A 15,486-nucleotide genomic window follows, 5' to 3' on the forward strand; every position below is an offset into this window, starting at 1 on the left:
ACGAACCCGTGTCCCTTGCATCGGCAGGCGGACTCTCAACCACTGCGCCACCAGGGAAGCCCCAGCAATTCCCTTTCTGAGTATATACTCAAAATAACTAAAAGCAGGGTCTTGAGAAATTTGTGCACCCATGTTCATAGCAACATTATTAGCCAAAAGGTAGAAGCAACCCAAGTATCCATAGACAGATAAATGGATAAAGAAAATGTAATATATACGTATAATGGAATATTATTCAGGCTTAAAAAAGTAGGAAATCCTGCAATTTATGATGAACCTTGAGGACATTATACTAAGTGAAAAAAGGCAGTCCCAGAAGGATACATATTGTATGATTCCACTTATATGAGGTACCTACTGTAGTCGAATTCTCAGAGATGGGAAGTAGAATGTTGGTTGCCAGGGGATAGGGGAGGATGGATAGGGAGTTATTTAATGGGTACAGAATTTCATTTTTGGAAGAGAAAAAAGTTCTAGAGATGGCTGGTAGTGATAATTGAACAAAGAACAACAGTGTGAATTACTTCATGCCTTGTACACTTAAAAATAGTTATTTAAGAGGGAAAATTTTATGTTATATGTATTTTACTATAATTAAAAAACAAATGATCTACTCATGTCACACCGGCTTCTTTTTATGATGTCTAATTCTGGTGCTGCTTTGTTGTTCCCAGGAGATGAGCATAAAAAAAAAAAACATAATTGTAGAACTAAAAATCAGGTTGTGTATTATTACCTTTTTGATAAAAATATAAATGGATGAAATTCAGTTCCAGTCTTTTCCCTTTTTTTCTTTATAAACTTATTTATTTATTTATTTATTTTTGGCTGTGTTGGGTCTTAGTTGCTGCGCACAGGCTTTCTCTAGTTGTAGCGAGCGGGGGCTACTCTTCGTTGCGGTGCGTGGGCTTCTCGTTGCGGTGGCTTCTCTTGTTGCAGAGTATGGGCTCTAGGCGTGTGGGCTTCAGTAGTTGTGGCACGTGGGCTCAGTAGTTGTGGCTCGCGGGCTCTAGAGCACAGGCTCAGTAGTTGTGGCTGACGGGCTTAGTTGCTCCGGGGCATGTGGGATCTTCCTGGACCAGGGTTTGAACCCATGTCCCCTGCATTAGCAGGCGGATTCTTAACCACTGTGCCACCAGGAAAGTCCCTCCAGTCTTTTCTTTTGCATATTTATGAACTGATAGCTTTTCGTCTTCTTGTGTCATAACCCACTTTGCTGACTGGGGAACAGCCAGGAAGGTAACTATAAAACGAAACCATATAACACACCAATATTCAACCATTTTGATTTATAAATGGCTATCTCATATGAGTCAACCTAATAAAATTGCAAGATAATAAATAAAAGCAAAAGAAAGATGCCATTGAAATAAATCTTGAAATCCCAAGACATCTTTTTTAAGGTGACTAGTTGTGGAAGGAAACAAAGTACCTTAGATCTAAATTTAGAAAATATTTTAATTATAGTAGAATTCTCCCATTTCTGTATATATCAACTCTAAGCTAAGAATTGTATAAAGTAAAGAGAAAAGGAATAACCTTTAGGAAATTGTCTTTTGGGTCAGCAATTTATAGTATTGTACAATAATATAGTTTCAAACATCTCAAAGAAATCCCATCCACCCCCCGTACTACTTTTTTTAGACAAATGAATGTTTAAGCCACTCAGGACAGTTTTTATGTTTTCTCCCTTCAACTCAAGCAACATGTATAATATTTGTTACTATTTTTAATTACTCTGAATGTGTAGTTATTTTTCATGTTTAGCCCTAAACCTCTCCTGTTTTTAAACGTAATTTCTTCGTCTTCAGTTTTTCATAGACATAAAGAATTACTTACCATCTACTGAAAAAGTTCTGCAGCTTTGAAAACATGTTCTTTTATCTTAAGTACTTCAAACCTAACAATGAAAGTTTTGTTGCAGGTGGGGAAGAGAGAGAGCAAGCAGTGTGGGCCAGAGGAGTATCAGAAAATATCCTGGGAAGAGTTGGGTCTTGAACGAATGGGATTAGCTAGGAGAACAGAAGAAGAGCATTCCAAATATAGGAGGGTGGGGAGAGTGGGAGGATATCCCCAGAAGTCTGGAAGTAGGTGCTAATGTGTTCCAGGGAAAATAAGAAGACAATTGTCTATGTCTTAAGAGCAGAGGAGTTTTGATTTGCTAGATCTTTGTCTAGAAGAATGGCATGAATGCCAGAAAAGAGTCTGGCAGTGTTATGCAGAATGAGAGGAGGCAGGAAAATGACTCAGGAGGCTGTTGCAGGCAAATGGCTAGAGGTGGGCAATCACCTCCAACTGACAGCAGCATGAGGACAGGGACTGTGTCTTTTATCTCAGTATCCACAGCAATTGGCCTGTAGTTGCCACTCAGTAAATGCTTGTTGAATGAATGAAAGAGAATAGAATATTGGTTGATATCTTTACTAGAAATGATATAGTTGAAAAAGAGAACTTCTGTGAACACATATGAAGAGTTCACCTTTGAACATGTGAAGCAACAGGGCAGTAGTCAAGTGGAAACAGTTTGAAGACGGCTGAAAGAAAACATGGAATCAGGGCATGTCTTTGTGTAAGACATAATTTCACAATGGTACTGTGTTACTAATGCATTCATTTTGTGGCCAACTCTTTCTTCCAGATCTCTCTTTGGTACCTCGTCAAGTTCTTTCTCTTGCATTTGCTCTGTTTATTTTTTTAGTTTTGAGATATGACTTCATTTAATTTCAGCCTATTTAGTGAAATAATTTTTGTATGGGTTTAAATATCATAATGACAGTAAATACTACATTGCCCATCTTTAGGCTGTGGAAGGAAAACAGATGTACTTCTACCTCCTGAGTATATGTTCTAGTTAAAGAATTTGTTAACCTAGAGAATAAGAGTATTCTACTTAAATTTTTTTAAAAAGTGATAAAGAGGAAAAGTCTGCTGTAAATATGAACTGATAATTTATCCTCATATGTATATTTTTAAATTTTGAAGCAATCTCATAGAAAAATTGCTGATACAGTACAAGGAACTTTTTTTTCTGAGCCATTTGATAGTAAGATGCCCCTCTCACCTCACTTTTCTATTTTAAGAAACAGAATGATGATATTAATATTTCATGAAGAAGCCTTTTATTGAACTTATAGCAGAATATATGTGTGTATGTGATTGATTGATTTACAAAAGTAGAGCTTTCCATGTATTTAAAAACCGTCTCTAACTGATGATAGTGAAGCTCTTCATCTTTTGCTTTTGGCCCTCCTGAAGTCTGAATCTCCACCTCCCACCATATGGGTTACTATTCTGATCCAGAGAACTTTCAGCTGTTTATAAATATTTTGATGTGGCCACCAGGGGATGTAGTGAGCTATCCTCTCATCCTCTTGAGTTCTGCCACTATATGCAGTAGCCCCTTTAAATTGGTAAGTGCACACTTTGAAAGGTTCTTTTCCTAGCCACTCAGCAAGAGTAAGAATTTTCACTTCCCTGAAGTACTCTGTTTCTGAAGAATGTATTCACAGATTCTATTTTATATTTATCTGACATGTTCTGCTTCTGGTAGCTACAATAGGCATTCCTCTTAAATCTGACTTGAAAAGCAAACTAATTATTGCAGACATAATGAAATTAGGTATATCTTTTAAAGCTAGGTAAATAATTTTACTTGGTTTTTTTCTTTTAATAATTTTACTTTCTTCCCCCCAGATGTTATTCTTCAGGGTATTAAAAAAAAAAAAAAGAAAGAAAGAAAGCATTTCCCCTCAATTCTTGACTTTGCCAAAGTAAGTTTTTGAAAAGTTGTTTTTTTATAGTATAAAACTCCAGAGACTAATAAAGTGTCAAATACCTATTACTGCTGGGAGAGGATTCTGGGAAGATAGTGGAGTAGGAAGCACCAGGAATCTGGCTCTACATATCGACAACAAATTGCACTGGCAGAATCTGTCTGACATAGCTATTTGTCGAACTCTGGAGTCTGTTGAAGGCCTGCAACTACTAGGGGAAGAACTGGAGGGTAAATTGTGGTCAATTTCAGCTCTTAGCTCTTAGTAGCTATCCATCCCTCCCCCTCAGCCACATGGTAGGCCACTGTGCACATGTTCCTGGTGTAGCTTGCACACGGCTCATATAAGATGGGGTGGGCAAAAAAGACCCTGTCCTCCAGATATCAGGGATCTGTGATCTGATAGCTGAGTGCCACTTCTGATCATAGAGGTGCAGACAAAGGGGCAGGCAGCCAGTGTTGCTGCATCTCCCTCCTTTGTTGCAAGCCCCTCTCCCTCATGCTGAAGTGACATCCAGGGATTTAAAGGGCTAGCACCCTTTTTTTCCTCCCCCTTCACTTTTTGCCTTTCCACCTTTTGGGAGTCAGACATTAAAGAGAGGACTTCAAAAACAGCTCATATAGGGGGAAAATTAGAATATGTCCACATATGCCTAGGGAAAGGCTCAGAAAAGACCTGAGAAGACCTTAAGCTTACATCTCAGACTGATCCTTGGCACAGAGATGGCCTACAGCAATCAGAAAAACAAAAACAATAACAAAAAAATAGTAAACCCTGGGGAAGGTGGATAATCTGATTTCCAAAGTTACTACATTATTAGATTCACACTAATACCACATTATTAGTGTTCAACAAAAAAAATCCCAGGGCATACAAAAAACAGTAAAGTATGACCCATTCAAAAGAAAAAAATAGCAGAAACTGTCCCTGAAAAAGACATAATGGCAGTTATACTATACAAAGACTTTAAAACAACCATCTTAAAGATGTTCAAAGAACTAAAGGAAAGTGTGGAGGAAGTTATGAAAATGATGTGTGAACAAAATGGAAATGTCAATAAGGAGATAGAAAATCTAAAAAGAAACCAAAAAAGAGCTTCTGGAGCTGAAAAGTACAGTAACTAAAATTAAAAATTCGCTGGATGGATTCAGAGGCAGATTTGAGCAGGCAAGAGAAAAGATCATCAAACTTGAAGATAGGACAATGGAAATTATCAAGTCTGAGGAACAGAAAGAAAAAGGACTGAATAAAAGCAAGCAGAGGGCTTCCCTGGTGGCGCAGTGGTTGCGCGTCCGCCTGCCGATGCAGGGGAACCGGGTTCGCGCCCCGGTCTGGGAGGATCCCGCATGCCGCGGAGCGGCTGGGCCCGTGGGCCGTGGCCGCTGAGCCTGCGCGTCCGGAGCCTGTGCTCCGCAACGGGAGAGGCCACAGCAGAGGGAGGCCCGCATACCACAAAAAAAAAAAAAAAAAAAAGAACCACAATTTAAACTTTACATCTTATATAAAAATGACCTCAAAAAAAAGCAAGCAGAACTTAAGGGACTTATGGGACATCATCAAGAGGACCAACATACATATCATGGGAGACTTGGAAGGATGAGAGAGAAAGAGCCAGAGCAAATATTTAAAGAAATAATGGCTAAAAACTTCCCCAATTTGGGTGTTCCCTGGTGGCCTAGTGGTTAGGATTCCAGGCTCTCACTGCGGTGGCCCAGGTTCAATCCCTGGTTCGGGAACTGAGATCCCGCAAGCCACGTGGCACAGCCAAAAATCAACAACAACAACAAAAAAAACCTTCCCAAATTTGTTGAAAGACACAGTATAAATATCCAAGAAGCTCAACAAACTCCAAGTAAGATGAACTCAAAGAGACCCACACTGAGACACATTATAATAAACTTTCAAAAGGCAAAGACAAAGAAAGAATCTTGAAAGCATCAAGAAAGAAGTGCATCATCACATACAAGGGATCCCCATGAAGAATATCAGCAGATTTCTCATCAGAAATCTGGAGGCCCTGGGGCTTCCCTGGTGGCGCAGTGGTTGCGCGTCCGCCTGCTGATGCAGGGGAACTGGGTTCGCGCCCCGGTCTGGGAGGATCCCACATGCCGCGGAGCGGCTGGGCCCGTGAGCCGTGGCCGCTGGGCCTGCGCGTCCGGAGCCTGTGCTCCGCAACGGGAGAGGCCACAACAGTGAGAGGCCCGCGTACCATAAAAAAAAAAAAAAAAAAAGAAATCTGGAGACCGAAAGTTTTCTTATCAGAAACTTTGGAGGTCAAAAGACAATGGGCCAATATATTCAAAGTTCTAAAAGAAAAAAACAGTCAACCAAGAATCCTATATCTGGCAAAAATGCCCTTCAAAAGAGAAAGAGAAGTTAAGATATTCCAGATAAATAAAAGCTGAGGGAGTTTATGGCCACTAGACCTGCCCTGCAGGAAATGCCCAAGGGCTTCCTGCAAGGTAAAATGAAAGGACATCAGATAGTAACTCAAAGCCCTATGGAGATATAATGATCTCAGTAAAGGTAAATACATGGGCAATTATAAAAGCTAGTATTATTGTAACCTTGGTTTGTAACTGCACTTTTTGTTTTCTGCATGATTTAAGAGACTAATACATTTAAACTAAAAAACCCCCAATGATTAGTGTAAAAGCTAATGTTACTGTAACTCTGGTTTATATCTCCAAATCTTGTTTTATACATAATTTAAGAGAGTAATGCGTTTAAAATAATTATTGGGGCTTCCCTGGTGGCGCAGTGGTTGGGAATCTGCCTGCCAATGCAGGGGACATGGGTTTGAGCCCTGGTCTGGGAAGATCCCACATGCCACGGAGCGGCTGGGCCCGTGTGTCACAACTACTGAGCCTGCGCGTCTGGAGCCGGTGAGAGGCCCGTGCACCGCGATGAAGAGTGGCCCCCACTCGCCGCAACTGAAGAAAGCCCATGCACAGAAACGAAGACCCAACACAGCCAAAAATAAATAAATAAATAAATTTTAAAAAATAAATAAATTAAATTAAATTAAATTAAAAATAAAATAATTATTTATGTTTTGGAACACAATGAATAATGGTGTTGTGACATCAGAAACTGAAAGGAGTGGAGACAGAGCTGTAAAGGAACAGAGTTTCTGTATGTTATTGAAGCTAAGCTGGTATAAGTTGAATTCAGAGTGTTAAAACTTCAGGTTGTTAAGTGTAATCCCATGATAACCACAAAGAAATTAGCTATAGAACATACACAAAAGGAAATGAGAAAGGAATTTAAACATTTCACTACAAAAACTCAACAAAACACAAAAGAAGACAGTAATGTGGGAAATAAGGGACAAAAAAAGCTTTAAGGCATGTGTAAAATAAATAACACAATGAGAGAAGCAAGTCCTTTCTTATCAGTAATTACTTTAAGTGTAAATGAGTCCATGAAACTCTTCAAACAAAAGACAGAGATTGGCATAAGGGATAAAAAATACATGACCCAACTACAAGAGACTCATCTGAGATCCAGAGACACAATCAGGTTGAAAGTAAAAGGATGGAAAAAGATATTCTATGCAAATAGTAACCAGAAGAGAGCAGGGGTGACTGTACTAATTATCAGATAAAGTAGACTTCAAATCAGAAAGGTTACAAGAGACAAAGAGGGATGTTCTGTATTAAAAGATTTGATGCAGCAAGAAAATAGAACAGTTATAAACATTTATGCACTTAATGACAAACCATCAAAATGTATGAAGCAAAAACAGAATTGAAGGGAGAAATAAGACAGTTCTATAATAATAGTTGGAGACTTCATTACCACACTGAAAATAATGTATAGAACAATCAGACAAAAGATAAGTAAGGAAATAGAAGACTTAACTCAATAAACCAACTAGATCTAACAGACATATACAGAACACTACCCAGCAACAACAGAATACACATTCTTCTCAAGTGCACATGGGACATTTTCCAAGATGGGCCATATGTTAGGCTGCAAATTAAGTCTCAATAGATTTTAAAAGATAGATCTCATACAGAGTGTCTTCTAAGATCACAATGGAATGCAGTTAGAAATCAGTAACAAAAGGAAAACGGGAAAATTCACAAAATTATGGAAATTAAACAACACACTTTTAAACAACCAGTGCATCAAAGAAGAAATTACAAGGGAGATTAGAAAATACTTGGAGTCAAATGAAAACAACACAGCATACCAAAATTTACAGGACACACACAGCAAGAGCAGTGCTAAGGGGGAAATTTATAGCTAAAAATTCTTACATTGAAAAATAAGAAGGATCTCAAATCAACAACCAACCTTACACCTGAAGGAACTAGAAAAAGAAGAACAAACCAAACCCAAAGCTAACAGAACGAAGGAAATAATAAAGATTAGAGCAGAGATAAATGAAGTAGAGACTAGAAAATCAATAGAGATAATCAATGAAACAGAAAGTTCGTTCCTCAAAAAGATCAACAAAACTGACAAATTCTGGTGCTAGATGGACTAAGAAAAAATGAGAGAAGACTAAAATTACTAAAATCAGGACTTCCCTGGCAGTCCAGCGGTTAAGACTCCGCGCTTCCAATGCAGGGGACGCAGGTTCTATCCCTGGTCAGGGAACTAAGATCCCACATGCCGTGCGGCCAAAAAAATAAAATTTTTTAAAAAATAACTGGGGCTTCCCTGGTGGTGCAGTGGTTAAGAATCCACCTGCCAATGCAGGGGACATGGGTTTGAACCCTGGTCCGGGAAGATCCCACATGCCGCGGAGCAACTAAGCCCGTGCACCACAACTACTGAGCCTGCGCTCTAGAGCCCACAAGCCGCAACTACTGAAGCCCATGCACCTAGAGTCCATGCTCTGCAACATGAGAAGCCACCACAATGAGAAGCCTGCTCACCGTAACAAAGAGTAGCCCCCGCTCACTGCAACTAGAAAAAGCCTGTGTGCAGCAACAAAGACCCAGCACAGCCAAAAATAAATAAATTAATTAAATTAAATTATTTTAAAAATTTACTAAAATCAGCAATAAAAGTGGGGACATTACTACTGATTCTACAGAAATAAAAAGGATTATAAAAGTGTACTATGGGGCTTCCCTGGTGGCGCAGTGGTTGCGCGTCCGCCTGCCGATGCAGGGGAACGGGGTTCGCGCCCCTGTCTGGGAGGATCCCACATGCCGCGGAGCGGCTGGGCCCGTGAGCCATGGCAGCCTGCGCGTCCGGAGCCTGTGCTCCACAACGGGAGAGGCCACAACAGTGAGAGGCCCGCATACCACAAAAAAAAAAAAAAAAAAAAAATGTACTATGAACAACTGTACACCAACAAATTGGATAATCTAGATGAAATGGACAAATTCCTAGGTTGTCCTTAAATAAAATTGATACTTTAAAAAAAACTGTATTTAGGAATAATTGACAAATATACAATAACATTTTATAGGTAAAGCTTGAGTCTTCAAACAGGAAGGTTAAAAATGTAAAATTATGCCTCTAGCAAAATTAAAAGTTCTCAGTAATTAACATTTATGTATTTATTAACTACTAAAACCAAGGAGACATCTCCCTATAAGAACTAGATAGTGCTATAAGTTATAAGATCTAACAATTAAATAACTGATAATAGCAATGAATTTTTTATTTTAACCACAATCCAATATGTTTCTGTACCTTTCTGAGTTAAAAGAAAACATCTACTTTCAGTAATCGCAAAGTGCTATGCAAATATTCTTTTTTAAGTTTATCCTTTTAAAAAGACATTGTCAGTGAACTGCAAGAGAGAGAGAAAGCCACAGGTACTACCATCATCTCCAGTGCTCTGTATGTAGGTACAATACCTCCATGGTACCCACATGACAATCCAGATGTACTTTTTCAGCTGTGTGTGTTGCAACTTCTTGCACGTCTGTCCATCCCATCAAGGTCCAAAAAACCCAGGCCAAAGACCCCAACCCAGGCCTCAGAGATTTTGAAGCCAATGTCATAAGGCTGCTGGACAAAACAATTATTGGTTTTCCAATGGAAGTAAACCAAATTAGTGCGCCCTTTTATTATCAACTAGGCCTTTGTATGGTGAGTTAATAGAACACAACTACAGTGCCCATCACAGTAGAGGCTGTTACCTCCAAAGCCTTCTTTGCTTGGCTCTTTATGACCACAGCCCTGTGTGGAAACAGTTTGAGATTGATGAGTGAACTAAAGACTATGCAATGGGGATGCCTCCTAGAGGTGGCGAAGTATTTTTCTCATGTCTTATAAGGAAGGTCTTGAGACCTATTCAGCTCACAGATCCTAGATAAATCAAAAGTATTAGAGGGCTACTCCATAGATGTATAACCTTCGATGACTAACTAAATTGTGGCACTTGAGGGAGCACCTTCAACAGTTTCTTTCTTTATTTATGCAGACCATGTGAAAGGGGCCAACCCTGGGAAGGCTCTGGGCTTTGGGCTATCACTTTTTGCCAAGACCACCAAAAGAACCTTCCTGAGTGCTGAACTGGCCTTCAACCCTCAGGGCCCGGGGCAGCAGTGCTCCAGTGGATCTCGGCAGAAACTCTGCCAACCAAGCTGCTGCTGGAAGGAGTCTAAACAGGCAGATGTGTAGATTCTACTAACTATAGCCTGATCCTAGAGGCTGCTTGTGCTCCAAAGTCCTGCTAGCCCTGCTGTCTTCCCCTTACCATAGTTTTTGAGGCATTTGCAGAGCTTTTTCCAGATTATGTTTAAAATTTAAAAATAAAGCCATCTTGTGAAGAACTCAAGGGCAGAGATAAAGTATTGATGACTTGTTTTGGCATTGGCTTTACTAATTCAGCAAGACCATCAAGTGATATTATCTCAGGATAAGGCCCTACCTACAGAAAAAACAATGCAGCCAAGGAAACCCAGGGAATGAGTTTGAATGCATACATCCAGGACAGGAGAGCTACTGTATTAAGGATTTTCTTTTCTTTTCATCATCAACAACAACAACAAATCAGAACATACAAATAAAAGACAACTATATATCCAAAAAAAGAAAAGAGTTTCACTCACTCATGAAAAAGTATACTTGCTGTTAATCCTACTTTAAAACTGTGTTGAATTTTGCAAGTCTGTTGTATATTAATTTGGTGAATAAAATTAACATTGAAAAGTTCATGGTAATTTTCTCTAAGGAAGGACTTCATCATTTTTCACACTCTTGTTTGTCTCCCATGCATGCCTTGGTTTTACATTCCCACGATCCAGGCCAAGCCCTGGCAACCAGTAAGCATGCATTACCTAATTGTTAAATTACTGAGCAAATGAATGATAAATATATGAGTTGAAGCTAGGGAAGCTTGTTAAAAAAATCCATCTTGTGGCTTTAAAAGTAATTCATGGCTGGATGATTAACTTTCTGTAGTGCTGGTACCTTCTCCAAAAATGATTTTCCCAAATGAATAAAAGGTGTAATTAATTTCATTTTTTTTAAAAGTAGCCTACAAAAAAGAATCAAAGATTTGCCCATCCTTTTCCCTACTTCTCTACACTCCCACTGCAGTTCCCAAAATTAGAATCTACCTTCCTCCAGAAAATTTTCAGGAAACTTTAAAAAATTAATAAAGTTACTATACTTCCTTTCTTGTTCACTACAAGTTATTTGTTTTGGATGAAAGGATAAGAGGCTATTAGGAAAGGTTTATTCTGAACACTTAATATCAGAACTGCTGAGTTCAGTATAAGGTCAAGTTTTTATTTTCTTCTCTCTTTCTGATATTCTTGTGCTTATGGGTTTAAACAGTATGAACTGTAGGAACTCCTGAGAGTCATGATTTTTCTTACCCTGAAGTATATCTACATATACATACGTATGTGTATGTACACACACAGGGTACACACACACAAGTACATATTTCAGAGTAAGAAAAATTATATATATGTATTTATGTATCACCTGTATGTGTTTGTGTTAAACATATTTTAAAGGAAATAAACACTACAGAAAGATTTCCTATTAACTCAAATGAACTCTCAAATTGCCGCCATCATCAAATTCTATATCACTTCAACATTCATATTTAATTATCTCAGAAGATGATGAGTAAAGCGTTTATTTGAACTGATGTGTTGAATATTAGTATTATTTGTAGACTATTAGTCTTTAGAAGATAGTTCAAAATGCTTGCTATATTTTCATCAGGTGATTAGAGAACAAGATTTCTAAAAAACAAAAGATTTCCCAAGTAAAAGTGAAAACTTACCCCAGCACAGCATCTGTTTTTCAAACTGTAATTTAACAGGAAATATATAAATATGTATATAAATTATAAGCATCAAATATTTTTTATTATACCTGTGTAATGGCAGAGAATTGGACTACATTATTTTTTCTATCTTCATTATAATAATATTTCTATGGATAAAAATTCACTTCTGTTTGAGCCTTCCTGTCTATCTGTAAAATGAGGATAGCATCTGCCCATCTATCCTATAGGATTGTTGAAAATGCAAATAAAATTGTTTATAGGAAAGCTTAAATGAATATCAAGCACCAAGTATTAAGGCAAGATATAAAGTGATGTACTTTCACTAGTATTTTCTTATTTCTGTTCCATTTTAATTTCACAAACTCACAGCCTAATTTCTCTAACTCTGTACTATGACTGACACCATTTATATCATATAATATTAAGATCATTTACTGAGGAAAAACAAGAAGAGAAATTGTCACACTTCATATACCAATACAGTTCTTATTTAGTACAAACCTAGTATTGAATTAGAAATGGGAGCTTCCCATCTCTGAGTCAGTAAGTCAAATCTGATTCAACCTGGGTGATTACCTAAAGTCACAGCCATTGGATGCTATTTGTAAAACCCTGTTTAAAGGTACTGATCATCTTGCTTCATTCATCAATGAGTATTTATTAAGCACAGACTCATCTGCTTGCTTCTCTGACTCACTGCTATTCCACCATCCTGAGGCAAAAAGATTGTACTAATAATCATAACTGGCAGACTATTCTGGTATTAATTATTCACTGAGAATTTCCCCAAGCCAAGGACCCATTTGGAGGAAGAAGAAAGGACCTGTTATGGATTACCTAAACCAACCCTAAAACAGCTGTTCTGCCGATACACCAAACAAAAGATCAGGAAATTTAGAAACTATTTAAAACATATAATTGGTTATGAGCCACCTTTGCTTATAATAATCCTTACTCTTCAGTGGAAAAATTCTCACCTCATGCTCTAACGGAACTCTCTGCTTCCCTTTCACAGCACTTCCAACACTGTTGTTACACATTACTTGTCTGTTCTTGCCACTTAAACTGAGTGAGAGCAAAGACAATATCTTGTTCATGATTGTATCCTTAAATTCTGGCACATAGATGGTACTCACTAGTTTTCTGTAGAAGGAATGAATAAAGAACCATACTCTCCACCCATTTTCAGGCTTTGGGAAAAGATACTTAGCCTCTTTGAGCCCATTTCCTCAACTCTATAACAGAAACAAGGATTTGAGATATAAAAGTTAAGTGCCTATCACAATAATAGGCACTCAACAAGTAGTAACTATTATTATTATTACTAATATTCCTTTTTATTATTATAAACTGAGCTCTTCTAAAAGTAGGATCATAATTTTATGTCCATAATAAACAAGTAAATCTTTACAGTATTTCAGAAACCTTCAGAATCACTATAGCCTAGTTCTTCATCCCCTCTAAAAAAAAAAAAAAAAAAGGCAGTTTATACATTAAGGTTTTCGACTAAATTTAAATATAACTGGCAGGCCAGTGTTTTTTTGTTCGTTTTGTTTTGCAAAACTATTCCTCTTAACAGCTGGAACATGTGATCAATGAAATCACTTTTAGTATTCAACTGAGTAAAATGGTGATTGTCTTAGGTAGATTGGTATGTGAATTCTACAGAATACCAAATGACTTAATTTTAAGAAAACCAAACGCTAAGCTTTCTGTTAAAAGGATGATCTATAACGTATATACGTTACATACACACTCTCTCTCTCACACACACACACATACGTTGCTGCTGCGTCTTTAGCCACATAAAATATTTATAATTGATACCCTCTGGGACAGGAAAATACAGGCCATGTAGAATATAGGAAAGGATTACAAATAATTACATTAAAAATATGATGCCAGTAAGAAGTTCATGTGTGTTACTGTTTTTAAGTTGGAGATTTTACCTGTGATTGAAAAGAGGAAATGGTTCTTATTTTTAAAAAAATAACCTGCTGGCCAGAAGTTACATATGAAATTCCAAGTCCCTTAACTGTGTGGGATAAGGTAACTATGCAGGAGCTCAAGTTTTAGAATACCAGATTCCACCACATAAAGCTCATTAACTGAATTACCTCCTAATCTCTCCTCACTCTAGGCTTTTGTTTATTTTTTACATACTGTAATTTATTTGGGGGTATATTAAACTCTTAATGCCATGTAGCAGAAAATAAGCCTATGCAGATCTCTTCAGATGTCAAGCATACTTTGAGAATGAGAAATTAAATTATCCTTAACACACACACACACACACACACACACACACGCAATTACATTTCTCTGCCATTCTACAAATTTCTGGAAAATGACTTCTGAGCCAACTTGATATGGATCTTTAAGGTTCAAGTATGTGAACACATTTTTGGAAGGTTTTTAATTCTTATGGTCTTATTGGCATCTATACCTTTGGTAAAAATATTCCTGTTTCATGGAGTTTAGACTCTTTAAATATTGTATCCTTTATCAAGATTTATTGTGACTATTATTTAATGTTTTAATTTGTCATAGGGTTAAATACAGTGTTTTAACTCTCTCTATTGGCTTGTTTCCCTCATCTTATAAACAGGGTCAGGTCTTTATCAGACTAAAGGAAATTAAAATATAATTTTAAAATACCATCCCATAACCTTGTTTTCACCTCAAACTGCAAGTTTATTTTGATTTCTTGAAAGGACAGTCTGTATTTACTGCCTCCTTTGTCAACTCACATTCACTGTTAAACCCATGAAATCTGACTTTTTTTCCCTCCACCACTCAAACTGCTGTTCTTGTTAAGATTGTCACTGAATAATTTTTGATCCCCATCTTAAATGACACTATTGACCACTCTTCTCTGCAGTTCTCACCTCCTTTGGCTTTCTTATCATCATTCTTTGCTGGTTCTCCTTATACCCTCTGCCCATAGTATCCCAGTTGGTTTCATCAGCAGTTCTTACCCTGTTCATCTCTTTTCTTTTTCTTTTTTTAACATCTTTATTGGAGTATAATTGCTTTACAATAGTGTGTTAGTATCTGCTTTATAACAAAGTGAATCATCTATACATATACATATATCCCCATATCTCCTCCCTCTTGCGTCTCCCTCCTACCCTCCCTATCCCACCCCTCCAGGTGGTCACAAAGCACAAGCTGATCTCCCTGTGCTATGTGGCTGCTTCCCACTAGCTAGCTATTTTACATTTGGTAGTGTATACTACGTAGCTATTTTACATTTGGTAGTGTATATATGTCCATGCCTCTCTCTCACTTCGTCCCAGCTTACCCTTCCCACTCCCCGTGTCCTCAAGTCCATTCTCTGCGTCTGCGTCTTTATTCCTGTCCTGACCCTAGGTTCTTCAGAACCATTTTGTGTTGTTGTTGTTTTTTAGATTCCATATATATGTGTTAGCATATGGTATTTGTTTTTCTCTTTCTGACTTACTTCACTCTGTATGACAGACTCTAGGT

At 37.8% G+C, this 15,486-nt stretch overlaps 1 protein-coding gene and 1 pseudogene across 6 annotated transcripts in view; both read left to right on the forward strand.

Moving 5' to 3' along the window:
* The window catches only part of SSH2 (slingshot protein phosphatase 2), a 248,641-nt gene that overhangs the window by 103,230 nt on the left and 129,925 nt on the right, over positions 1–15,486 (forward strand). The window lies entirely within an intron of this gene.
* Positions 9,757–11,154, forward strand: LOC112066005 (RNA 3'-terminal phosphate cyclase-like protein; annotated as a pseudogene).

This window comes from Physeter macrocephalus, chromosome 14 (genome assembly GCF_002837175.3).
Source record: "Physeter macrocephalus isolate SW-GA chromosome 14, ASM283717v5, whole genome shotgun sequence".
Lineage (NCBI taxonomy): Eukaryota > Metazoa > Chordata > Mammalia > Artiodactyla > Physeteridae > Physeter > Physeter macrocephalus.